Source organism: Argopecten irradians, chromosome 8, assembly GCF_041381155.1.
Source record: "Argopecten irradians isolate NY chromosome 8, Ai_NY, whole genome shotgun sequence".
In the NCBI taxonomy this organism is placed as follows: Eukaryota; Metazoa; Mollusca; class Bivalvia; order Pectinida; family Pectinidae; genus Argopecten; species Argopecten irradians.
This window is the reverse complement of record NC_091141.1, coordinates 7,157,511-7,184,780: the sequence shown is the minus strand read 5'-3', so window position 1 is coordinate 7,184,780 and position 27,270 is coordinate 7,157,511. Positions and strand designations below refer to the sequence as shown.

The following is a 27,270-nucleotide window of genomic DNA, read 5'->3' as shown; positions in this document are numbered from 1 at the left end:
TATATGACCCTTGGGTCTCAGGTTTCCCCCTAGGGAGGGGGTTAAGTTTACTATATATAAGTTTATATATGGAAAACACATTTTTGAGCATTATTTAGTCATTATAATTGGAAATTAGTCAATTGTAGTCAGAATTATCCCAAAGTGATGGCCATTGAATCTTATTACCAAATTTCCATGACTGATCCCCAGGGGCCTTAGGGGCGGTCCCAAAACCGGTCAAATAGGCTAAAACTTCAAAAATCTTCTTCTGAAATTCTGGAACTGGTAGAATCAAATACTCTGCATAGATGGAAAGGTCTTAAAGTCCTTTACCAAAATTGTGAATAATATGACCCTGGGGTCTCATGTTTCCCCCTGGGGAGGGGGTCAAGTTTACTTTAGTTTACATAGGAAAAACACATTTATGAACATTATTTGCCTATTTTTCATTTAGTGAACACTGGGTTAGAATTATTGGCGTGAAATAGCATTTTAACATCATATCCATACTGGTCATGGCTGACCCCCAGGGGCCAGAGGGGCGGAGCCAAAAGGGGTCAAAATGGTAATTTCAAAAATCTTCTTTTTGAATTCACAGATTTGATGGAACCAGATACTCTTGATAGATTGGAAGGTCTTAAGGCCCTTTACAAAAATTTGTGAATTTCATGGCCCTGGGATCTCAGATTTTCCCCGAGGGAGGGGGTCAAATTTACTATAGTTTATATAGGAAAACACATTTAGGAACATTATTTGCTTAGTTTTCATAGGAAATTAGTCAATCTGGGTTAGAATTATTAGTCTGAGATAGCATTTAACATCATATCCATATTGGTCCTGGCCGACCCCCAGGGGCGAGAGGGGTGGGGCCAAAAGGGGTCAAAATGGATAACATTTCAAAAATCTTTCTCCTGAATTCACAGATTTGATGGAACCAAATAATCTTCATAGATTAAACATTTATAAAATCACTGACTGACTTCAAGGGCCTGATGGGCCAATATATATTTATAGTGTTTACATGCATGTCTTTGTTTCATTCTGTGTCTGAACTCAGGTGACCGCTAAGGCCCATGGGCCTCTTGTTTCATGTTTCAACAAAGGTTAAACCTAACCTTAATAATGTTTACTTACAATTATGTCCTGAAAGGGGAGGATGGAAATTCCATGAATTTGCTTGTCATTCTATGTGTAGAAATTTTAAGTGCAACAATTAAGTTCCATCCTGATATGTTAAGGGTAGCAAAATAAGTGATTCTGAACATTTAGTCAATCAATTATAAACCAGTTTGAAGATGATTATATATATAAATAATCAAGAACTTATAATTGAGATGTCCTTGAAATAATTAATATATAACTATCCTTAATCATTGGCAGTCTCCCGGTACATCAGGACCTACTTCTGGATACCAGCTAACATCAAGACCTACTTCTGGATACCAGCTAGATGGTAAATTAAAAATTTAGCTGATGTTACGTGTTAAAGCAAAACTGATGGTTGTATATAAGTGGGGCACAGGTTCACATAGGTAACAATGTGTCTTTTATCATTGACTTACATCTCAATCTTTGAACTACATCAAAGAATTTTTCTGTTTGAAAATAATGTGTACAGAAAAAGGTTTTCTTTTGTTTATTGAGGGTCATTTAAGAGGTAGAGAAATAGTGGAGTTCACAGAGAAAAAAAAACAGTCAAAAAACAGTCAATACAGTCTGTACCCGACAACTGCCCCACACGGAATTCCAACTCGCGACCCTGTGGTGGAGCGCTTTTGTTAATATGTTGGACTATCTACTAAGAGTTGTTTTCTTGTTTTGAATTATGAGTTAATGAATATCATCATTTCTCTGTTGCAGAAAGATCTGTTAGCCCAAATCAGATGTCCAAATGGCAGACAGACAAGCCAAACCCATCGCAAAAGGTACAGTCTATAACACTGACACAACTGTGAAATGCACTCGTCCGTTGGACAAGTGCTCCTGTAAAATCCACATGTCTGGATGGCATTTTCATTTGCCCTCAAACATTTTCAAGATACTTATGCATATGTGATCATATGTATATAGTATATTTAAGGAATAGATGTTTATTTTGTTGAGGTTATGAGGGTATAATGATAATGGAGCACATGTAAATTATGTAACACCGGCGAAGCCGGGTTACATAAAATTTACACGGGCTCCATTATCATAATACCCTCATAACCTCAACAAAATAAACATCTATTCCTCATATTTACAGTTTTTCAAGTAGATTAATATTATTTTTTCCCGAGGCAGTTGCATAATTTTTATTAAAATACACATATTTTTTCCCCTCCCGTCATCGTCAATGAATTCGAATGAACAGCTGATTGGAATCGAGTCCTTCATATGTTCCTGCCAAAAGTGGGGTCATGACCCCACGTTGCTACGCCATCGACTATTCACATAACAATAGAATCGCCACGCATGTTGTGCAAAATTATACACTGATAATGATAATACTAGAAAGCATGGTTATTGAGTCCTTGTCAGTGCAAACTGTAAATATATTGTTTTAGTTGTATTCAGTTGATTGTCACCTACATATTGAGTGATAGACAAGATATTTAAGGTCCAGGTGATAATCATCCTCGATATCCCAGGGGTTCCCATCACTTACAATCTCTACACCCCTTGACTATATCATAGTAAAACTGGAGGCAACAGAACAGGTAATTTAGTCATTTGATGTACATTAAAAGAGCTGTATAATGGTACACTGTAGTTGACAGTGTTACTTTGATGTAGTCTTCTAAGGAAATCTTTGCTGGCCCGTGAACCTCTGGAGTATTGAGGATGGGTGATAATCTGTGTCCGATGGAAAAGTGTGCTGTCAACAATCATTTGTCAAACAGCCAAATTCATTTATATAGAGTATATGATATGCCTTTTTAGGTCATCTGACCCTGTAGCCATCATGCTTTGTCCGTCGTCGTGCGCCGTCCGACGTCCGTAAACTTTTCACATTTCAATCTTCTTCTCAAGTTTGACCAGTGGGATTGAAACTTACCTGAAATAATCCTGACATGGTCCTGACCAAGTTATGTTATTTTTCGGGTCGATCCGTAATCCAAGATGGCCGCTACAGCCGCCATCTTTAAAACACATTTTGAACTTCTTCTCAAGTTCTACTAGTGCGATTTGGCTGAAACTTGCATGAAATGATCCTGACATGGTCCCGACAAAGTGTTGTTATTTTTCGAGTTGATCCAAAATCCAAGATGGTCACCACAACTGAGATCTTGAAAATACATTTTGAACTTCTTCTCAAGTTCTACCGGTGCGATTTGGCTGAAACTTGCATGAAATGATCCAGGCATTGTCCAGACAAAGTGTTGTTATTTTTCGGGTTGATCCAAAATCCAAGATGGCCACCACAGCTGCAATCTTGAAAATACATTTTGAACTTAAAGTTCTACCTGTGCGATTTGGCTGAAACTTGCATGAAATGATCCTGACATGGTCCTGACAAAGTGTTGTTATTTTTCGGGTCGATCCGAAATCCAAGATGGCCGCCACAGCCGTCATCTTGAAAACACATTTTGAACTTCTTAAGTTTTACAGGTGCGATTAGGCTTAAACTTTTATGCAATGATCCTGACATGGTTTTTTTCGGGTCGATCAGAGATCCAAGATGGCTGCAACAGCCGCCATCTTGAAAACACATTTTGAACTTCTTCTCAAGTTCTACCGGTGCGATTTGGCTGAAACTTGCATGAAATGATCCTGACATGGTCACAACAAAGTGTTGTTATTTTTCGGGTCGATTCGTAATCCAAGATGGCCGCCACAGCCGCCATCTTGAAAACACATTTTGAACTTCTTCTCAAGTTCTACTGGTGCGATTTGGCTGAAACTTGCATGAAATTATCCTGACATGGTCCCGACAAAGTGTTGTTATTTTCCGGGTCGATTCAAAATCCAAGATGGCTGCCACAGCCCCCATCTTGAAAACAGATTTTGAACTTCTTCTCAAGTTTTACAGGTGCGATTAGGCTTAAACTTTCATGAAATGATCCTGACATGGTCCCGACAAAGTGTTGTTACATCTCTGGTTGATCCCAAATCAAAGATGGCTACCATGACACTATATCTAATTAATTTCCTTCATGTTTAGGCCCTTTGGCCTCTGGTCTGAAATTAAATTTGTTGAAAGAAATTGAAAATGATCCTGACATGGTCCTGACAAAGTGACACCATATGAAATTAATTTTACTATTGCCAAGGTAGTCAGATGACCGTTAAGGCCCTTTGGGCCTCTTGTGTCATATTATACCATTTATCAGACCGAGACCCCTATGTCAACCCATGGGCTGATAAAGGGTTTAATATGAAATTCTATTTATCATATACTTACATTCTTACTTCTTTGTTTCCTAAGTGACAAATGGAATTAACCAGAAACTCAAAACCATTTGAGTAAATTTTTTTTAAGTTAAATAACATAAATATAACAAAACTGTGATAACAAACAGTTTTTTTGGGTGCATATTATTTAGGCTGAATCATTGTCAGTCTTGCTACATTGTACATGGACTCTATCAGTCTCTCTGTCCCAGTTATCGATCAATTTATCTAACTCATCTAGTCTGTTTACCAAAATCTCATCTCCCTTATTGACTCCCTCCTATCGTCTGCCATCCTGACTTCATATGGAGTTAAAGTAGAATTCCGAGGATTCCGTTCAACTCCATCCGATGTATTCCGGAGGGGTATGATAAAGGGGAGCGATATAGGGGTACCCATGCGATGAAGGGGTACCAAAAAGGTTTAAGGTCATTAATTTGGGACCCATCAGTTGCAAAATAAAACAGGTTCAAATGAATAACCTTCACTATATTTACAAAGATGGTAAAACTTTTTTCAAATAGGCTCTTCAGTTTAAAGTTTTATAGAGACCAGCCACATTTTGGATGAAGATATTTTTAGGTCATCTGACCCGAAGGGTCAGGATGACCTATAGTCGTCATGTTTCGTCCGTCGTCGTCCGCCGTCCGCCGTGCGCCGTCCGCCGTCCGCCGTGCGCCGTGCGTTAACTTTTCACATTTTGAACTTCTTCTCAAGTTCTACCAGTGCGTTTTGGCTGAAACTTGCATGAAATGATCCTGCCATGGTCCCGACAAAGTGTTGTTATTTTTCGGGTCGATCCGAAATTCAAAATGGCCGCCACAGCCGCCATCTTGAAAACACATCTTGAACTTCTTCTCAAGTTCTACCGGTGCAATTAGGCTGAAACTTGCATGAAATGATCCTGACATGGTCCCGACAAAGTGTTGTTATTTTTCGGGTCGATCCGAAATTCAAAATGGCCGCCAAAGCCGCCATCTTGAAAACACATTTTGAACTTCTTCTCAAGTTCTACCAGTGCGTTTTGGCTGAAACTGGCATGAAATGATCCTGATATGGTCCCGACTAAGTGTTGTTATTTTTCGGGTCGATCCGTAATTCAAGATGGCCGCCACAGCCGCCATCTTGAAAATACATTTTGAACTTCTTCTCAAGTTCTACCAGTGCGTTTTGGCTGAAACTTGCATGAAATGATCCTGACATGGTCCCGACTAAGTGTTGTTATTTTTCGGGTCGATCCGAAATTCAAAATGGCCGCCAAAGCCGCCATCTTGAAAACACATTTTGAACTTCTTCTCAAGTTCTACCGGTGCGATTAGGCTGAAACTTGCATGAAATGATCCTGACATGGTCCCGACAAAGTGTTGTTATTTTTCGGGTCGATCCGAAATTCAAGATGGCCGCCACAGCCGCCATCTTGAAAACACATTTTGAACTTCTTCTCAAGTTCTACTGGTGCGATTTGGCTGAAACTTGCATGAAATGATCCCGACATGGTCTCGACAAAGTGTTGTTATTTTTTGGGTCGATCCAAAATCGAAGATGGCTACAATGACACTATATCTAATTAATTTCCTATATGTTAAGGCCCTTGGGCCTCTTGTTTGAAATAAAATTTGTTGAAAGAAATTGAAAATGATCCTGACATGGTCCTGACAAAGTGACACCATATATAATTAATTTTACTAATGCCAAGGTAGTCAGATGACCGTTAAGGCCCTTTGGGCCTCTTGTTACCATCTTTTATGAAGATGCTTCACCGCCTACAAACCAAAGTGAATCGGTAATTTTTAGGGCAGAAATCATCATTTATTTGGTGTATGTAGAACTGAATAACAAATGCAAAAAAAAACATAAAGATATGATAATAACAAAAACCATCGCTATATGGAGCCCAGAACTTAAAAAAAAATAAAATTCTCTGAGTTGTTTGAGTAGGCAAATTTCCCTTAAGATGGTCGATCAATTACAAACAAACAATACGTTTTAATTTCGGTAGAAACAAATCTACACAGTTAATTAGCCCACCATCATCAGATGGTGGGCTATTCAAATCGCCTTTCATCCGTGGTCCATGGTTCGTGGTCCGTGCGTAAACAATGCTTGTTACCGCTATTTTTTGAAAAGTACTGCAAGGATATTTCTCAAATTTTACATGCATGGTTCCCTTGGTCCTTAGGAGTGTCAGGCTGATTTTCAGACTGATCGGAAAAATAATATGGCGGCCAGGCAGCCATCTTGGCAGTTGATGTTTGTTACCGCTATTTCTCAGAAAGTACAGAAAGGAACAATCTCAATTTCATATGTAGGTTTCCTTAGGGTACTCGGAGTGTCATGCTGATTTTGAGACTGATTGGAAAAACAATATGGGCGCCAGGCAGCCATCTTGAATTTTTGCAGTTGATGTTTGTTACCACTCTTTTTTCAGAAAGTATTGAAGGGATATGTCTCATATTTCATATGTAGGTTACCCTAGAGCGCTCGAATTGTCATGCTGATTTTCAGACCGATAAAAAAAAATGGCCGCCAGCCAGCAAGTACTGATGGGATCATTCTCAAATTTCATTTGTAGGTTCCCCTAGGGCCCTATACAAGTTGCGCATATTTCATATTTACACGATCTTCGGCACCCAATCGCCTAGCCACACATACCTATCACTTTGTCATTGAAATGTGCTTTTTTGGGGACGTGGATGTGGCGTGGTGGTAAAAGACGCAGGTATGTTTGGCTAGGTGATTGGGTGCCGTAGATCGTTAGTTCGAGGCCCGGATAGGGCACGAGTCAATAAATTGTCATCCTTTGTTAAATTTTGTTTCTTTTATATGTCTAATTACTTAAACACAATGTATCTTTGTTGATCCAAAGGTTTAATTTGAATTTCCTGTTGAAATTGTACCTCGTTGATGATTATATGAAATATGTGTACATTTCGTATCCATGTATGTATATACAATGCTATTCAAGAATTCAAATAATCTTATTGACAATTTCCAAAGTGATCATGTCAGCATATCTAACCGATTATCACTTTGTCATTGAAACGTCCTTTTTAGGGGACGTGGATGTGGCGCGATGGTAAAAGGCGGAGGTATGTTTGGCTAGGCGATTGGATGTCGTAGATCGTGAGTTCAATGCCCGGACAGGGCATGAGTCAATAAATTGTCATCCTTTGTTAAATTGTTTCTTTGATATGTCTAATACATGTATCGCACTACATATAATAAGCATATGTATGGACCGTTAGTTGAAATTTGTGCCAAGTCCCTGTGATTGATGTAAGCAATATACAGTTGTATGGTACCAGCCTACCAGGTGTACAGAGATATTGAGACTGAAATGGGGACCTCGGATTAACAAAATTACAGCCTATTAATGTAGACCGTCCCTTCTATGATGTCATACATTTGTAACGTCGCTTTCCGGATCCCAGCAAACATATTTTATTTCTCCTTACCTAAACTATTATAACTCTCTTCGGATACTTTCCGAGTGTTTACTTGAAGTGTACCAATCTAAAGGTGTGAACTGTGTGCTAATCGGTAAATATAGTATAATTTTGAAGATTCGTGCATGAAGTGAATTCCAAGAATCATAATGGTCGCTAAACAATCACATGGAATACACATGGATTGACAGGGACCCAAAAAGAAACTTCGCCTCAGTTAGGCCTAGTAAATTAACTGAACATCAGAATGACCGTCATGCTATGTACTTATGTTTTTGCAGGATAGAACTTAATTCCCACAGTATATCAATGCTGAAGGAAGTTAGCAGTGTTTTGAATGCAAACATTTTAGTTTTGAGCTTTGATGGTACTACAGATTGTAACATATACCAGTATGCTAATTATCGTCCGGAAACGAACAAACAATATACAGAATTAAAATTGCTGGAACATATTTTCATTTTATTTTTTGTTAAAATCTTTACTTGTGATTTGAAAGATGCTATTAAGGAAAATAATCCATTTTAATACAGTATCACACAGAGCAAAATGTTTGTCTCAGAAAAGCTTAAAAATATTTCCTGCTGAATTAGACTCTTTTTGAAAGTTTGAGGTCAGGCCTACATGCAGCTTGCAAACTGGTTTGTTATATTTTATATAATAGATAAATAAAATCATGAAGATATGTAATTATTATGTTATCTTGTATGCTCCCATGATATAATAAATATAGAAAACTAACAAAGGTAAATGAATAACATAAAATGTTGAAAAGTGCTTTGGATTTGCCTATTTTTAACGTTTTCAGGCCAAAATTTAAGGGGTATTAGAAAGCAAATCGGTAATATTTTGAAAAATAATGTGGTTAGGTATAGTTTTATTAGCTTTTTTTATTGCAAGTGGGTTAATCTTCATGGAAATTCTAAAAAATCAATTTTTCATGAGATATTTTTTTCAGAAAAAAAGAAAAAAGAAAACTTGACTATTTTGATGCAATTTTTCACTAAAATTGGGTCCAGATTACTTTTAGAATAACCGTATTTTGTTTTATTGTGGAAAACCAAGCTTATTTGATATAGTTATAAATTCTATATCACTTCCTGAATGTATGAAGATGTTACGAGCATATTCTTTATATGTTAAGTGACGCTACAAGGAGGAAATATTATTATACCTAAAATCAAAATATCAAAATATGAAAGAAATCCCTGAGAGGAAACTTTAAGGGACGGTCTACCTTAATATTCTGCATAATAAGATTTTACCTCCGGCAATTACACACCAACTGTATAATATATTTATTTACTGAACTTTTGTCGCCCTTGTGTTTGCAGGTAGATTTTTGGATTCCTGCCATTGCAGTCTTTTGCAGTTTTGGTTGCCTGGGAATCGCCTTGGTAAGACTTTACCCCTGGGGTTAAATTTTACTGACCAACTCTAGATCACTTTATTCCTTACCATGAAATAGACTCCAACCTAGTGATCATAAGGATCTATCTTTAAACCAGATTGACTTCTGAGACACCAGTTTTGTACATTTTATTGCTACACCATTTAATGATGCATAGCAGTTATAGTTTCATAAGCAAATCATGCTCTCTTGCAGTTTAATGCAGGATAGTCATGTAGCAAGAACACTTGAATCAGAAGCTTGATCTGTGTGTTACAACCATTGCCTGTGGAACTAATATTAAAACGAAATATGGAAATAGACTTGAATATGCCTGGATTCCGATGCCCTCTTCCTGATAAATCATGATCACACAGCATTTGCATCCGTTGAGATTACATGTAGAACAAGCATTCGTGGTAAAGCTATTCTGAATTAGGATTTTCCAGAAATCAATCGGGCATTTTTACTAAAATCTAGTTCTATTTAAAGGTGGAACAATTATATCTGTAGAAGTATACTGTACCACATTAGAGATACACACTAAAGGCGGAATGAAAGTACACACTAAAGGGGAAATGAAAGTACACACTAAAGGCGGAATGAAAGTACACACTAAAGGGGAAATGAAAGTACACACTAAACGCGGAATGAAAGTACACACTAAAGGCGGAATGAAAGTACACACTAAACGCGGAATGAAAGTACACACTAAACGCGGAATGAAAGTACACACTAAAGGCGGAATGAAAGTACACACTAAAGGCGGAATGAAATAACACACCAAAGGCGGAATGAAAGTACACATTAAAGGTTTGGTTTGGTTTGTTTAGTTTTACGTCCTATTAACAGCCAGGGTCATGTAAGGACGTGCCAGGTTTGTTGGTGGAGGAAAGCCGGAGTACCCGGAGAAAAACCACCAGCCAGCGGTCAGTACCTGGCAACTGCCCCACATGGGATTCGAACCCGCATCCCAGAGGTGGAGGGCTTGTGGTAATATGTCGGGACATCTTAACCACTCGGCCACTGCGGCCCCACATTAAAGGACAGCGGAATGAAAGTACACACTAAGGCGGAATGAAAACTGAACATAGAAAACACAAAAACATATCAGATACAGTTCAATATCGGCGGCGTATTAGGGCCACTATATGCACCGCAGAATCAAACCAATAATAGATTTCAGGAAAACCCCTTGTGGGCACATGATTTCATAGAGAGGTTTATGTTTCAGAGCCTGCTAATTGGGTATAATGGTACATCAGTTTCGAATGTTAAGTGTGTGGGTAGGGTAAATTATGTAGATGTTAAATATGTAAAGAAATTTTGTAATTCTTTTAAGTCTTTTTCTGACAGGGGAGGTAATCAAGATAGGAATTTTATGAGAATTTTTGTCAAATTTTATTTTTAATTAAAATTAGGGAAGGACAATCATATTTTATATAATTTTACTAGTTAGGTTCGACCACTGGGGACTGAGGTGTGGGGCTCAGAAGGGAGGAATTATGATATGACATTTGGCTTTAAAATCCTACTCCTCCAGAACCCTTGAATGGATTACATCCATATTTGGTGTAAAACATCATTGGGGAAGGACAATCATATTTTATATAAACGAGTTAGGTCCAACCTCTGGTGTGAAACATCAATGGGGTAAGACAATCATGTTGTATATAAATGAGCCAGATTTGACTCTAAGGGACAAAGGGGTGGGGCTCGTAGGGAAAACTTTGATGAAAGTTTGCTTTAAAATCCTAATCCTCGTTAACCCTTGGGTGGATTACAACCATATTTGTCATGAAACAGCATTATGTGTGAACAATCATATTTTGTAAAGGACTGAGGTAAGACTCATAGGAATAGAACGGCGGAGTTCAAAATGGAAGCTAAATTGCTAAAATTTGGCTTTAAAATCTGGCTCCTCCTTAATCCTTGAATGGGTTACAACCATATATGTTGTGGAATATTTGTAGAAAAAATTATTCAAATGAATTACCTTGGCGACCATTCAACTTCACAGGAGTCAAATTAGCTAAAATCTTTAAATAGTTTCTTGTGAATAACTAAGAGGCCTAGAGACTTGATATTTGGCCTACAGCATACTAGGATGAAGGACTACCAAATTTGGTCAACAAATGACCTTTACCTATTTCAGAAACTAACATATTAAACTAAGGTGTTCCTTGTATTGCCTATATTAATTGTTAACCACTACTTTATACTGTGACTGTTGTTTTGTGCTATGAGTCAGCTGACCGTTAAGGCCCATGAGCCTCTTGTTGGTTACTGAAATGTTGCACGTGTTCTTGCAGTTTGTATACGCCCACAATCAGGAACCTGCATTTGACGGTCTGGTACCAGAGGCACCAGAGGCACCAGAACCAGCGCCAGCAGCACCAGAAACAGCAGCACCTAAACCAGCAGCACCAATCGCCCTAAGGAGATCGCCTCGCCTCCAAGGCAAGCCCAGGCTCAACTACTATGCCCCATACATACCAGTGAACGTATGTATTATCTAGATAATATATTGTTAATTGTAGGCGGAAGAATCATTTGTAATATGTATACAATATAACATGAATACCTGTCTCGCTACACACCACACTTGTTCTTCGACAGTGTACTGTACTCACACACGTGTGTCGCATCTGTGTATATTTACGTCTGTGTAGTGTAACTTCCGGTTTGCCACGATTCCTTATTCCATTATCTTTTTGTAGTATATGCCCCCTTTTAAATTTAGATTACAGTTTAGGAATTCGCTTTACATGTACACACTTTCAAGATATTTTCCTATTAACGAAATTAGTGTTTATTAACAATGTTTTACCAAGTCTCGTAAGGTCTCGTTAACGTAGTTTACTGTCGTTCGAGTCTCTCGGACTTTTCCATGCGTAGTAGATATATAAACAAATGGAGAGCATGTTGTGATTTCCCCTTGGACACAACAACTCTACGATAGGGTACATGTAGGTAGCATCCAATCGTTTTAAAACTTGCTCCAACCTCTGATATGTATATAGAAAATTCAAAGCAAAGCGTCACTTTCAAATTTTCGGCCGTGCAGAACAGATCGCGCTTGTTCGCAGTGAAATTTGATAAAAATTCTCCCGTCCCTTCCCGCCCGGTATTTACGTTAATTTTGTAGGTTGTGTTGAACTTTGTACCTTAATATGTGTAGATTTAATTAGCTGAGAATAGATTACTTAGTTTAGTCCTTAATTAGTCGAGGTTAGTCGGTCCCTAGACAAATTACTACCTGGTTTATTACATGTGGTTCTTCCACTTACTGTAATCATAATTATAAAAAACATATTATGCAATAATATTTTGCAATATTGTGTCATGATTATATCATCTATCTATAATTATGTAACATTACATAATACGATGATACAGTAATAAACCTTGGCTACATTATCACCCAAACCTGAACGACTTTAGTTTTATCTATTCCTTTGTAAGGCAGAAAATTCGCTCCATTAACTTTCTGGTTTGCAACTTGATGACTGTACTATTAATATGCAGATTATTAATCTACCCAGAAGATCCTTAAGACTGCAAGGAATTCCACCACCTATTTTGATTGAACCCTTAAGAAGATCAACCAGAACACATAAAAAGCCAGCATGGCATGCTGATTTCATAATGTGATGATAATCAGTCGGTAAGAGTTATCTTTCTTTATTCATAGTTAAAGTAATAGCCGGAAACACCGGATGCTCAGATAGAGTTATCTGCCCCTGTGTTTTTGTAGACTGGTTCCCTTCCCGTAGCTCTCTACGGGAACCAGTTTAGTGTTTTTGTAATTCCCCGCAATGCACACTGGGAGAGATTGGGCAAATTCAACCACTTTTTTTAATGACAGAACACGGGTGCAGAATGCGCACAATTTGATAAAGAAATATGAACAGTTTTTGCCCACAGCTAGTGGCCCCCATGGTGTAATGTCATGTAACCCAGATTGGCACACATTTTTCTTATTTTTAAGCATCTATTTGTCAGATTGCAATAGAATTCCAATTTTTGTATCAATCTTACAAATAAAGCGTATCATCTATCTGTTGATCTATGTTTGGAATTATTCTTGCATGTGTTTCCTTAAATAGCATCCTTGGATACAGGTCCGGAACGCACCTGATATCAATCGGGTGCAGGTACCCAGATTGTCACACCCAAGTAAAACAGTGAACAAACAAAAATATTGGGATATTTCAAATCTGATGTTTTATTTTGAAACTACAATACAAAAGTTAACAATGATAATGCCATTGAACACTTTTCTCCATATTTATTTTTAGAATGATTTACGTCAAAATTAATGTAGTCAATACGCAGGTAAAATTTCATCTTTATGGTTATCACTTACCTTTCTTACATGATTTTTACGACGATATTCATGAATATTTTTTCCTTTTAAAGCTTTGTTTTGTTTAATAAACATATGAATGGCATAAGGGAAGTAACTTTTGGATTTATAAGTGCAATTCGAGCGCACCTTTCTTTCATTTCGCATGTGAACATTATCGCAGATGAAAATAAAAAAAAAAAAAAAATAGAAAATCAACATTTTTGGAGGATAACACAGCCCTGAAGCTCTGAACTACGAATCTACCAAATAACTGACAACTAAATTGATTGTATACTAGACGGTCTGGTACCAGCAGCACCAGAAAAATCTTAGTTAAATATTAATTACGTCATAAAAAATTATTCAGTGGACCAATTTTTAATTTGAAGACATCAAAACATTCAGAATAAGATATTGCATCGATTTAATGCAGAAAGTTTGGAAAAAAATGAATAATAAAAAAAATCTAAAAATAGTCACTTTTGGAAAACTTCGACCTCATAGCGAGCTTTTTAACGAGACATATTTTGTGGAAACATGTCATGGGTAAAAGTTAGATATGTTCATTCCCTACAATAACATACCTTCAGATTTGAAATAGCTTTCATACTTTTTGAGTTATAGCATTTTTTGTGTTTTTAGGGTTTACGTCATGGCGGCCATTTTGGATTTTTTTTTATGTTCGTGGATCACCTTCAGATGTTTGGCAGAACCAGCAGCACCAGCAGCAGCACCTCGCCTGAACTACTACAACCCATATATACAAGTGAAGTATGTATTATCTAGATAATATTTTATTAATTGTAGGCGGAAGAATCATTTGTAATATGTACACAATATTACATGCAATACCTGTCTCGCTACACACCACACTTGTTCTTTGGCAGTGTACGTGTACTCACACACGTGTGTCGCATCTGTGTATATTTACGTCTGTGTAGTGTAACTTCCGGTTTGCCGCGATTCCTTATTCTATTATCTTTTTGTAGTATATGCCCCCTTTTAAATTTAGATTACAGTTTAGGAATTCGCTTTACATGTACACACTTTCAAGATATTTTCCTATTAACGAAATTAGTGTTTATTAACAATGTTTTACCAAGTCTCGCAAGGTCTCGTTAACGTAGTTTACTGTCGTTCAAGTCTCTCGGACTTTTCCATGCGTAGTAGATATATAAACAAATGGAGAGCATGTTGTGATTTCCCCTGGGACACAACAACTCTACGATAGGGTACATGTAGGTAGCATCCAATCGTTTTAAAACTTGCTCCAACCTCTGATATGTTTAAAGAAAATTCAAAGCAAAGCGTCACTTTCAAATTTTCTTTTAAAGCTTTATTTTGTTTAATAAACATATGAATGGCATAAGGGAAGTAACTTTTGGATTTAGAAGTGTTATTCGAGCGCACCTTTCTTATATTTCGCATGTACACATTATCGCAGATGAAAATAAAAAAAAAAAAATAGAAAATCAACATTTATGGAGGATAACACAGCTCTGAAGCTCAGAACTACGAAACTACCAAATAACTGACAACTAAATTGATTGTATTCTAGACATAGTTTTTACCACTTCCCCACTTTTTAAAGCAGACTTTTGAGTGAAAAGAGGAAAACTAGAGTCATTGCACGGGGCAATATTTACTGTAACACTTGATTTCAGGTATTTTCTCAATTTTATGGCTGTAAAAAATTCCTCCTAGTTTAATGCAGAAATATTACCATTAAAATACTTCATGATGATCAGGGTATAATTACCGGTATAGCAACAACTAAAAGAAAATTTCCGAAATGAGTTAAAACAGCAGTATTTGTATAAAAAAGTGTGCCATTTTGGGTAGCGTGCCAATTTGGGTAACATGATGTTAGGCGTTTGGCTCTATAGACATTTTTCACTCTTTTTCTCCCGGCATTAATTGGTCAATTAATTTTCCAGCAATCAACGTCAAGAAAATAAATGTACTACAGACATATAACATGGCGGCTAGATTTTTCAATCGGAAATTTCAAAGGGCTGTATTGAGCAAATTTATGGTATAAAGTATAAGACTCTTTTATATCCATTTATGAAAGACTATTTTTCCCTCATGCCTTGACGTTTTATTGCAATTTTACTACTACTTTTTTCTGCCAATTTGAAACGCGACTGTAAGTCAATTCTTCATACATGGAAATGCATGATATTTTCAACGCAAACCCCGTTGTTAGAATCCTTTGAAGTAAATCCAGCCTTGTTTCTGAAAAAAAATGTCAAAATTCTACCTATAGAAAATAGTGATTTTGTTGACGATGTGACGTCATGAGGCTTTATTGCATGGGTAACCATACGTGTTTGGTATCGAATTAAGGAGTAAGGGATTTATGTTCATCGTGTAATTAAATGACTATACGTTATAATTAAAAGGATAATTTCTACTCAAAAAATTTCTTAGAAAGCAAATGAAGTTGATAATTAATAAAGTGAATGCAAAACACATTTCCAACAAGCCTTAAATGAAGAAATATACATTTCAATATTTTTTTTTATAGAACAACTCGCTCACACCCATTCATTCTTGCATTCATACTAGAATGTTATATAAATGTATTATACCATAGTAATGACTTAATTGGTATAATATCAGAGTAAGTGTATGTAACTGAATTACTACTACTTAGTGTTGCATATAATTAAAATTATTTAAGGATTAACTTGAATAGATTTTTTAGGTCACCTGACACGAAGTCTCAAGTGACCTATTCTAATCGCCTTTTGTCCGTCGTCGTCTGTCGTGCGTCGTCCGTCGTATGTCCGTAAACAATTTACTTTTTCGACTTCTTCTCCAAAACTGCTGAAGCAATTTCAATGAAATTTTGCACAAACCTTCTAAGGCATAAGGCCAATCAAAATTGTGAATTATATGGTCCCCACCCCCCAGGGGGCTGTGGGAGGGGCCAAAAGGGGTAAAATTGAGTAAAATTTCAAAAATCTTCTTCTCTACTCACAGATGTGGTAGAATCAAATACTCTTCATAGATAGAAAGGTCTTAAGGTCCTTTACAAAAATTGTGAATTATATGACCCTGGGGTCTCTAGTTTCCCCCTGGGGAGGGGGTTAAGTTTACTATACTTTATATTGAGAAAACACATTTTTGCGCATTATTTGGTCATTTGTAATAGGAAATGAGTCAAATGTTGTCAGAATTATCAGTATGAGATGGCCATTTAATCCTATTAACAAATTTTCTATGACTGACCCCCAGGGGCCTTAGGGGCGGGGTCAAAAGGGGTCAAATAGGCTAAAACTTCAAAAATCTTCTTCTGAAATTCTGGAAATGGTAGAATCAAATACTTTTCATAAATAGAATGGTCTTAAGGTCGTTTACAAAAATTGTGAATTATATGACCCTGGGGTCTCACGTTTCCTCCTGGGGAGGGGTCAAGTTTACTATACAGTCGAAACTCGTTATCTCGAAATTCAACGGACCAACGAAAATAATTCGACTCATCCGGAATTCGACTCAAAAGTAATGCCATTAGGTTTGGTCAGAAAGTGGTTTTTAACGGTCCTTAGATCTTATGACAGCCGGGTACATGCCTATTACCGTGATCAGCATATTATCGTGATTTTCCAACTTATAAGGTTTGTATTAAATCTTTTTAGTTATATGTTTTCAGATGTTATGGGTTTTTTTTTAAATACATTTTTAAATAAAAAAATTGAATTACGATAATATGATCGTCATATTTTGCACTATCAACATTCCAAACAAACCTTAGAAAACGTTTTTAATGATTCCTAAACAAACACGCTTCCGGTCATGATCAGCCACGCTGATCTAGCTGTGTAAACACGCGTCGTGTTTATGTACAGGTAAGTCACAATTGTAAAGTGACACTAATTAGGAAGCCAGACTTGAGAGCATTATTAAACAATTATTAATTACTAGTCATTGTTGTAGTATGTTCCCATAGGCCTGAATCTGCATATACCGATCGCGATATGTGCAGGTAAACCAATCACGTGTTACGACAAACCACAGGTGAATTTCAATTGTTTGTATCCATGTTATATTTACGTAATTGTTGGGGTTTTTTTTATTTAAAATTTTGACTAAAATTAAATTCGAGATAGCGACTATTTTTTTCGTTGAATATCCGTTCTAGGGACCAGGAATTGACTTTGACACAACCGGAGTTTCGAGTCATCGAAATTCGAGTCATCCGATCTTAAAATACATACACAAAGAAGGACAAAAAACGGGACTTGAAAATTAATTCGACTCAACCGGAATTTCGACTCAAGCGATTTTGAGATAACGAGTTTCGACTGTAGTTTATATAGGGAAAACACATTTATGAGCATTTTTTGCTCAATTTTCATTGGAAACGAGTCAAACTTGGTTAGAATTATTAGCCAGAGATAGCATTTTAATATTATATCCACATTGGTTCTGGCCGACCCCCTGGGGGCAGAGGGGCGGGGCTAAAAAAGGGTCAAATGGGCTAAAACTTCAAAAATCTTCTTCTGAAATTCTGGAAATAGTAGAAACAAATACTTTTCATAAATAGAAAGGTCTTAAAGTCGCTTACAAAAATTGTGAATTATATGACCCTGGGGTCTCACGTTTCCCCCTGGGGAGGGGGTCAAGTTTACTATAGTTTATATAGGGAAAACACATTTATGAGCATTTTTTGCTCAATTTTCATTGGAAACAAGTCAAACTTGGTTAGAATTATTAGCCTGAGATAGCATTTTAATATCATATCCATATTGGTCCAGGCTGACCCCCTGGGGGCAGAGGGGCGGGGCCAAAAAAGGTCAAATGGGCTAAAACTTCAAAAATATTCTTTTAAAAGTCTGGAAATGGTATAATCAAATACACTTTATAGATGAAAAGGTTTTAAAGTTTGTTTATAAAATTGTAAATTATATGACCCTGGGGTCTCCTGTTTCCCCTTGGGGAGGGGGTCAAGTTTACTATAGTTTATATAGGAAAAACACATTAATGAGCATATTTTGCTCAATTTTCATAGGAAATGAGTCAAACTTGGTTAGAATTATTAGCCTGAGATAGCATTTTAATATCATATCCACATTGGTCCTGGCCGACCCTCTTGGGGCAGAGGGGTGGACTAAAAAAGGGTCAAATAGGCTAATACTTCAAAAATCTTCTAAAATTCTGGATATAGTAGAATCAAATAATTATGGATGGAAAGGTCTTCAGGTGTTTTATAAAAATTGTGAATTATATGACCTTGGGGTCTCACGTTACCCCCTGGGGAGGGCTCAAATTTACTATAGTTTATATAGGAAAAACATATTTGTGAACATTATTTGCCCAATTTTCGTAGGAAATTAGTCAAACTTGATTAGAATTATAAGCCTAAGATATAGCATTTTAACATCCATATCCGTCCTCGATGACCCCCTGGGGGACCAGAGGGGCAGGACCAAACAGGGTCAAATTGATTAAAATTTCAAAAAATTCATCTAAGTTCACAGGTTTGATGGAAGCAAATACTCTTCATAGTCTAAAAAGTCAAATTTATAAATCACTGACCAACTTCAAGGCCCAGGATATAGTGTTTATATGTCTTTAATTTGTTTCATTATTTGTTTCATTACATATTCTAACTCAGGTGACCGTTAAGGCCCATGGGCCTCTTGTTATGTTATGGAGATATAACACAAAAATCTGAGTGTACTCTAAATAAACCACGAAGCGGTTTATGATGAGAGTACACTCAGATTTTTGTGTTATATCTCCATAACATAAAAAATCTATTCAAGTTAATCCTTATAATTCAATTTACTAAAGCTAATCTCTTCAATATTCAAAATTCATTATGGGACTCTTTTGTCTATGAAATCATTACGCCGTCATCTCAGCCAATCAGAAGCAACGTTACAAACAGCGACGCCATTTTTTCCTTTATGGGCTGATAAAGTAAATTTTTAAGCCAATGAAAATTCTCGTAACAAGCAAAATTGAATTATTTGTACATAGAAAAACGTTTTGAGGATTTAATATATAAGTTTACATGATAAAGAATAAATGTATTTAATTGATCAGGTACATTACGGATGCCACACAGCAGGCATGGTAGATTTACATAACCTAATAAATTGTAGATGGATAAAATGTGGTGCCTATTGCCCATTATACAATGGACATTGAAAGAAAAAATGAACTAAGTCTTCACTGTCTTGGAGAGGAACTCATGAAGACTTCTGAAACTATTGTATCATGAGCAATTTTAAATTTACATTTAAAAGAAATTGAAATAGAGTCACTAATGGAACTGTCAAGTGAGTTCCACATATCCATGGTTGACGGAAAAAAAACCTTTTCTTATAGCTATTAGTTCTTGACAGTGGAATATTAAATACTCTGTTTTGTTTGTAATTCAGATTGGGGGGGGGGGTATTTTTAAACGTGTACATAAATGTCTCATTAACACAAAAATACATATAAATCACTACCCCATTCCATATAGGGCAGATCAAGAGCACCATGTATTTTTTGGGTAATTATTTTCAATGTATTTATTCTGTTATTATTTCTATTATTAGGTAAAATTTGAAGCTAAAACTTGATGGCAATAGTGTAAAGTAAGTATCCTTGCTACTAAAGAAAACTACTAGTTTGCCTGTACCCGTTTCTAATAGATCAAATTACCATTCGTCGGCTGTGTAACATCTTAAATTTGTATTACTTTAAATGTACACACACACACACACACACACACACATATATATATAAATATAATAAATAAATGTTGAATATCCTTGTGATGAAATTAAAATAGAAAAAACAAAACTAAAACAAATCTGCAATCTCTAACGTTTTCCCAGCTACCTCCGTTCTTCAAAGGATGTTTAATGATGTTAAACATCTCCTGAAGAACAGCGGTAGCTGGGAAAATGTTAGAGATTGCAGATTTGTTTTAGTTTTGTTTTTTCTATATATATATATATATATATATATATATATTAGCTGCTAGATTGAATCAGTATGTATAGATTTACCTGAAAAACCTGGTTTGCCGGTAGCAGTGTCAATATTGGTATTATCTGTATAAACAGTTATATGCTAAATACTTGCAGGGTGATTAAAATACCAACCTCTTTAACATCCTTTATACTTCATGGCTTACTTTTACTCTCATTAAGTAAAGATGTAACGACAGTGAAAGTAACCCCTGGAGTATCGAGGATGCGAAAGGGGTCACGTTCTGGTGACCTTAAGACCAGCTGTACTTCTTATTAAATATATTTGCTACACTTAGTTACACAAAGTACATCATTTGAAAATGGTATTTCATCCTACTATACATTTAGCCCCCCCCCCCGAAACTCACTTCCAATTTGATTTGCCAATTCGAAAAGTCACCACAACGAAACCCCTAATGAGATGTTGTCAGATCCTTTACATGTATCAAGCTGAGTTATCATATGGATCTATAATTTAATCAGATTAAAGTAATTTTAAAGACCTTTCAGATTTTCATCATAATGATGCATTTTGCTTTTAAATTTCAGGACGTTGAAGAATTTCTGCCCTGGTTTGACAACTGAAGTCAGCGTGAAAATCATTAACTGAAGAAGCATTTTGAACAGTTTGGTTGTGACGGGATTAATTCAAAACTAGATAATTGTGTACATTTGTTAAAAAACTAATTGTATTTATTTGTAAAAAAAAATAAGGAAATCTAATTGATGTTTGACAGCAGAAAAATATGTTAAGTTGATGGAATTGAGGAAAGTATTTTTTCGTAATTTTTTAAATGTTAATAAGCCAATCATAACAATTTGGTATCTACTTTCTAAACCAAATTTTCTTATATTGACTAAATTGGCATTTTATTAGCTGAAAGTAAACTTCAATCACTCTGTCCAGAGGATTTGTATCGCTTGCATTTGATGCCCGCCTCTCCTGTACACAAAGATTATAGTTGTTTAGACTAATGACCTATCAACAGGATCATTTAATGCCCGCCTCTCATGTATATAAAGATTACAGTTGTTTAGACTAAATACCTATCAACAGGATCATTTAATGCCCGCCTCTCATGTGTATAAAGATTACAGTTGTTTAGACTAAATACCTATCAACAGGATCATTTAATGCCCGCCTCTCATGTATATAAAGATTACAGTTGTTTAGACTAAATACCTATCAACAGGATCATTTAATGCCCGCCTCTCATGTACACAAAGATTATAGTTGTTTAGACTACTGACCTATAAACAGGATCATTTAATGCCCGCCTCTCATGTACACAAAGATTACAGTTGTTTAGACCAAATACCTATCAACAGGATCATTTAATGCCCGCCTCTCATGTATATAAAGATTACAGTTGTTTAGACTACTGACCTATCAACAGGATCATTTAATGCCCGCCTCTCATGTACACAAAGATTATAGTTGTTTAGACTACTGACCTATAAACAGGATCATTTAATGCCCGCCTCTCATGTACACAAAGATTATAGTTGTTTAGACTACTGACCTATAAACAGGATCATTTAATGCCCGCCTCTCATGTACACAAAGATTACAGTTGTTTAGACCAAATACCTATCAACAGGATCATTTAATGCCCGCCTCTCATGTATATAAAGATTACAGTTGTTTAGACTACTGACCTATCAACAGGATCATTTAATGCCCGCCTCTCATGTACACAAAGATTATAGTTGTTTAGACTACTGACCTATAAACAGGATCATTTAATGCCCGCTTCTCATGTATCCAAAGATTACAGTTGTTTAGACTAATATCCAATTATATTAACAGTCAGGATCTTTCCTGTTTGTGCACGTGTAAAGTGTATGTCTCTCTCAGACTGCAGTATGTTCATGTTGTGCCATTTTGTAACTGGATTTTTTATTGTTTATAGTTTTTTTATTATTTCCCTAAAAATTAAACAAATAATGTTCATATGTTTACCTATATAAGCTTTAGGAAATTTGACCCTCTCCTCAGGGGAAAATCTGAAACAGGGCAATAAAATTTACAACTTCCTAGAGGGCATTAAGACCTTTCAATCTATGCAGATTATTTGGTTCCATCAAATCTGTGAATTCAGAAGAAGAAGATTTTTGAAATTTTAGCCATTTTTGACCTGTTTTGGTCCCGCCTCGGGTCAGCCAGGACCAATATGAATATGATGTTAAGATTATTTCTGAGGCTAATAATTCTAACAAGGATTGACTCATTTCCTATGCAAATTAAGCAAATAATGCTCATGAATGTGTTTTTCCTAAATAGATTATAGTTAATGAGTGGTATCACTTTGGGCCGTTTTAGGGCCCCTCAGTGATAAGCAAAATATTTTGTGTGAAGATACATTAGGGTCAGCTGCATATTGTATGCTACTCGTTACGCAAAACATCCAATTTTTTCTGCACTCATTTTTATTTCAGAGGCCAAAGGTCAAAGGGTGAAAATACACATTTCATTGTTTAAGTCCTAAATAATTAGATATTAGAATAGAGAAAAAAATTTGTGCAGATTATTCCTATGAATATTGGTTTTGTGAAAATCAGTTCAGAAAACTGATGAAAAGTCAAACAGTATGTCACAGTGACCTAGTTAAGCATTTATTCTATTTTAGCATTAAACTTTAATATTTTGGATGGAATCTAGAATTTTTCAAAGATTTGATAGCATAAAATTGATGTTTAGTACTGCATAAGGATCTTGACATGATATGCTTAGGATGATTACATCCTAGAGTCACATTGGCTAGGTCACGTGCATAAATTAGGTCATATTTAATAAATGATATCATCTGTCCACTAAGCATATGCTGTTTTCCCATGTTTAAAGAAGGATTTTAAATTATTTAGACTTGTTTTATGAGCCTAATTTTGAGCAATGCCTTCACCAAGGTTTCGAAATTTCGAACCTAATTTCGCGGTTATGGCTATAAAAATACTTTACATTTCCAACCGTTCCATAGCTTCAGAGTGACGTTTAGAGCTTAATTTATGTTTTGAAATGATCTGTTTTAGATGATGATAGCTTATGGTCATATGAGCTGGGTGATGGGGATGAATTAGGTCATTTTCAATGATAGGTATATTCTGTCAATTATGTATCTTCTGGATTTTCTATATATAAGGCAATTAAGTTTGTTTTGAGATTATCTTGAGCAACACCTGCATTGCAAACTTTTTGTTAGAAATGTGCCTGCTGCTCCATTGTAAAAGGGGAATATGGAATCTTAATCTCCTGGCTTTAGCAAATGATATCATGTATTTAACATCTAGTGTTCACCATAAGGGAGTATTATCTTATTGTTAACTGGTTTATAGTGACAGGGAAGTTTTCCTGAGAAAGAAACATTCTGTATGTTATTTGAGACAGAAATACTATATATTTTGATCTAGGTAGCCACTAGAATTGATATCCTAGATTAAAACGAACGCCTTTTCTGATCATGCAATGAGGCAGCAGGCACAGTTCTAACAACATACTTGCAATGTAAGTGTTGCTTAATATTTTCTCTTACAACAAACTTTAATAACTTAAACACTTGCTTTGAACATGGAAAATCCAGAAGATACTTAGTTGCCCGAAAATAACATTCATTGAATGTGACTAATTTATACATGTGATCCTAGGATGTAATAATCTAAAGCAGATCGTAAAAAAATACAAATCAAGTGCTAAACATTACTCAAAAGCATTGAAATGGTTGAAAAATTCAATAAATTTCATCTCAATAACCGTGAAATTAAGATTTCAAATTTAGTCACCTTTCACAATCATGCAGTGAGGCTGCAGACATAATTCTAACATCCTACCTCAGTGAAGGCGTTTCTTGAAATTAAGCTCATAAAACAAGTCTACATAATTTAAAATCCTGCTTTAAACATGGGAAAACAGCATATGCTTATAATTAGTGGACAGATGATACCATTCATTGACCTAATTTATGCATGTGACCTAGCCAATGTGACCCTATGAATAGATATAATCATCTTAAGCAGGTCATGTTTAGGTCCTTATGCAGGACTAAACATAAAATTTCATGCTACCAAATCTTTGAAAAATCCTAGTTTTCAGCAAAAGTTTCTAATGCTAAAATAGAATAAATGCTTAACTAGGTCACTGTGACATTTTTTATAAATTTTCTGAACTGAACTTCACAAACCCAAGATTTAAAGGCAAAACCTGCAAAAAATATTATCTATAATCTGTTTTTTTAATCAATTGGGCCATAGCTGTGTTTTTTTAGCTCACCTGGCCCGAAGGGCCGGTGAGCTTATGTCATGGCGCGGCGTCCGTCGTCCGTCGTCCGTCGTCCGTCCGTCCGTCCGTCCGTCTGTCCGTCAACATTTCCTTTAAATCGCTACTAGTCATAGAGTTCTGCATGGATTGTAACCAAATTTGGCCACAAACATCCTTGGGGGAGGGGGAACAGAACTTGTATAAATTTTGGCTCTGACACCCCGGGGGCAGGAGGGGCGGGGCCCAATAGGGGAAATATAGGTAAATCCTTTAAATCGCTACTTGTCATAGAGTTCTGAATTGAATGTAACAAAATTTGGCCAGAAACATCCTTGGGGGAAGGGGAACAGAACTTGTATAAATTTTGGCTCTGACCCCCCGTGGGCAGGAGGGGCGGGGCCCAATAGGGGAAATAGAGCTAAATCCTTTAAATCGCTACTAGTCATAGAGTTCTACATGGATTGTAACCAAATTTGGCCAAAAACATCCGTGGGGGAAGGGAAACAGAACTTGTATAAATTTTGGCTCTGACCCCGCGGGGGCAGGAGGGGCGGGGCCCAATAGGGGAAATAGAGGTAAATCCTATAAATTGCTACTAGTCGTAGAGTTCTGCATGGATTGTAACCAAATTTGGCCAGAAACATCCTTGGGGGAAGGGGAACAGAACTTGTATAAATTTGGGCTCTGGCCCCCCGGGGGCTGGAGGGGTGGAGCCCAATAGGGGAAATAGAGGTAAATCCTTTAATTCGCTACTAGTCATAGAGTTCTACATGGATTGTAACTAAATTTTGCCACAAACATCCTTGGGGGAAGGGGAACAGAACTTGTATAAATTTTGGCTCTGACCCCCCGGGGGCAGGAGGGGCGGGGCCCAATAGGGGAAATAGAGGTAAATCCTTTAAATCGCTACTTGTCATAGAGTTCTACATGGATTGTAACCAAATTTGGCCACAAACATCCGTGGGGGAAGGGGAACAGAACTTGTATAAATTTTGGCTCTGACCCCCCGGGGGCAGGAGGGGCGGGGCCCAATAGGGGAAATAGAGGTAAATCCTATAAATTGCTACTAGTCGTAGAGTTCTGCATGGATTGTAACCAAATTTGGCCAGAAACATCCTTGGGGGAAGGGGAACAGAACTTGTATAAATTTTGGCTCTGGCCCCCCGGGGGCTGGAGGGGTGGGGCCCAATAGGGGAAATAGAGGTAAATCCTTTAATTCGCTACTAGTCATAGAGTTCTGCATGGAATGTAACCAAATTTGGCCAGAAATATCCTTGGGAGAATAAGAACTGAGTTTGTATAAATTTTGGCTCTGGTCCCCGGGGCAGGAGGGGCGGGGCCCAATAGGGGAATTATAGGTAAATTCTATAAATTGCTACTTAATTGTCCAAGAGTTTTGTATGGATTGTAACTAAATTTGGCCACAAACATCCTTGGGGGTAGGAGAACAGAACTTGTATAAATTTTGGCTCTGACCCCCAGGGGGCAGGAGGGGCAGGGCCCAATAGGGGAAATAGAGGTAAATTCTATCAATCGCTACTTGTCCTAGAGTTCTGCATGGATTGTAACCAAATTTGGCCACAAACATCCTTGGGGGAAGAGGAACAGAACTTGTATAAATTTTGGCTCTGATCCCCTGGGGGTAGGAGGGGCGGGGCCCAATAGGGGAAATAGAGGTAAATCCTTTAAATCACTTCTTCTCATAGAGTTCTGCATGGATTGTAACCAAATTTGGCCACAAACATCCGTGGGGGAAGGGAAACAGAACTTGTATAAATTTTGGCTCTGACCCCGCGGGGGCAGGAGGGGCGGGGCCCAATAGGGGAAATAGAGGTAAATCCTATAAATTGCTACTAGTCGTAGAGTTCTGCATGGATTGTAACCAAATTTGGCCAGAAACATCCTTGGGGGAAGGGGAACAGAACTTGTATAAATTTGGGCTCTGGCCCCCCGGGGGCTGGAGGGGTGGAGCCCAATAGGGGAAATAGAGGTAAATCCTTTAATTCGCTACTAGTCATAGAGTTCTACATGGATTGTAACTAAATTTGGCCAGAAACATCCTTGGGGGAAGGGGAACAGAACTTGTATAAATTTTGGCTCTGACCCCCCGGGGGCAGGAGGGGCGGGGCCCAATAGGGGAAATAGAGGTAAATTCTTTAAATCGCTACTAGTCATAGAGTTCTGCATGGAATGTAACCAAATTTGGCCAGAAACATCCTTTATGGAAGGGGAACAGAACTTGTATAAATTTTGGCTCTGACCCCCAGGGGGCAGGAGGGGTGGGGCCCAATAGGGGATTTAGAGGTTAATATTAAAATTCCTTCAGAAAAGAAACAATGAACCTGTATTCAGAAAATTATTTGGCATTACAAACCAGGTGAGCGATACAGGCCTTCTGGGCCTCTTGTTCTGTTTTGTGTCTGCGTGCTGGTAAGTTTTAGGTGTCTTGAGTGAAAAAACAAACACAAACTTTTTTTTCCGAACTGGGCAATATACAA

General features: G+C 37.0%; 1 protein-coding gene and 1 long non-coding RNA gene across 2 annotated transcripts in view; one reads left to right on the top strand and one right to left on the bottom strand.

Annotated features, from left to right (window-relative positions):
- Window positions 1-27,270, bottom strand: part of LOC138329231 (soluble guanylate cyclase 88E-like) — a 317,936-nt gene that overhangs the window by 65,587 nt on the left and 225,079 nt on the right. The gene's annotated exons all lie outside the window — the stretch shown is intronic.
- LOC138328760 (uncharacterized) lies at window positions 12,100-21,321 on the top strand. Its single transcript, XR_011209350.1, has 5 exons — window positions 12,100-12,161; window positions 12,721-12,859; window positions 14,186-14,314; window positions 20,101-20,139; window positions 21,070-21,321. It is a non-coding gene; the product is annotated as an uncharacterized lncRNA (long non-coding RNA).